Raw genomic sequence first — 1,739 nt, 5'->3', positions numbered from 1 at the left:
CGATGCATTTGTAGGTTTATCTGATACCAATTATTTGGTATCAGAGCATTAGGTTTTAGGGTCCATATTAGATTATACATTAGGTTTAGGGTTTAGGTTGAGTTCTTTTCGAATTTGTCGTTGTATCGGGTTTATCAAATTTTCGTTATTAGATCCAAGTTGTGAGATGGATAGACAACGACACGAATTCTCCAAGCAGTTGTAAGTACAATTTCTAGTACATTTATGAATGTTTCTAGAAATTTATAGGAATTATATATATATTATCAGGTGATATTATGGTCCCGATAAATCGAGGAGGAGGTCAATCACTGAGACGACCCATTGCGTCAGTAGAGCCGGAGGTTTCCCAGCATGTTATGGATGGTCAAGAGATACCATTTACTGATCTAGGGACAAGAGCCGGATACCATCACTGGCAAAGTCTGTCAAGGATCGATTGACTCTATTGAAGGCGCTGGAGCTTGTATCCCTTCATGGCGCCTAGATGCTGATGTGGAGGTTGCTCGATCAACTTTGACTCTGTAACGTCTTATCCATATCCGGGTGCCTGGAGCCTTTCAAGGCGCCTAGGAGGATGAGGTGTCCCGACCACTGGGATTCTGCCATCTCATCCGCCTCGCTGGCCTGTTCGGTTGCGAGTGCCTGGATCCCTTTCGGGCGCTTGACTCATCCGGTCGCCTGGATCCAGATAAGGGTGTATAGAACAAAAGTTTCAGCCCCTCCTTTCCTGCATCACAAGTTAGTACAAAAATAAAATATAAATAGGAAAGAAACAGTTTTGGCAAACTATTTAGTTTTGACTTTTAACTTTCAGTGAAATTCTAGGTTAGACTCATGTCTACTGTTCCCTTCCCAAGAATGCGCCCTCACCCACTCCACTCGAGAGAAGTTACCTTTTGCCAACTGAGTCCTCCAGACCTGTTGGACTTTTGCTCAGCCTTGATCCTCGGCCCCAGGACTTCCACCGCTAGACGTTCGGTCCTCCAAATTAGCCTAGACTTTCTCATCTAGTGCTCTAATCTGCCAAGACTTCCTGTCCAATCCTCCACTAGGACTTCCTTGCCCAGTCCACCAAACCAGGACTTCCTTGTCCAGTCCTTTGACTAGGACTTCCTTACATAGCTCCTAGATCCTTCTTGTTTAGCAACAACTAGGGCTTCCTTTGCCTAGCCTCAACTAGGACTTTCCTGTGCTACCTGCACACTTAGTTCAGCTCATTAGTCCACTTCACAGACTTAACTTGAATCCTTTGTCATTATCAAAACTTAGGAAACCTTAGTTTCAGTTAAGTATGTGCTCCTGTGCTACATGCACAACAATCTCCCTTATTTTGCTTATGGAAACCTTAGTTTTAAGTTAAGTATAAATTCTTTAACAATACAAGTTTAGAATAAATTTTTAAGTCAACAATAAAAAATTCTAAGTAACAAATATGACTCCCCCTTAACTTAAGATTCTCCCCCTAAGTTAAAAAATATTTTTCTCTCTCTCCCTCTGAACTTGACATGGTTCTTTTTACTTTATCAATTGGTCTAAGAACCATCCAAGTTATACTTAAGATTTTTGAACACATTTTCAAAAATATTTTGTAAAATTTTACATTTCTTTGAAAAAAGACTAAGATTTTGAAAATTTTAAAGTCCATTTAAAAAGTTATTTTTCCAATATACTTTGAAAACTTTTTTTTTAAAGACTTTTATTTCAAAACATTTTGAAAACTTTAACTTTTTTCTATT

This window comes from Curcuma longa, chromosome 1 (genome assembly GCF_044706935.1).
Source record: "Curcuma longa cultivar G26 ecotype Majalengka, Jawa Barat chromosome 1, ITB_CL_G26_1.1, whole genome shotgun sequence".
Taxonomy (NCBI): domain Eukaryota; kingdom Viridiplantae; phylum Streptophyta; class Magnoliopsida; order Zingiberales; family Zingiberaceae; genus Curcuma; species Curcuma longa.
The sequence above is the reverse complement of the archived record's forward strand: the minus strand, read 5'-3'. Positions refer to the sequence as shown.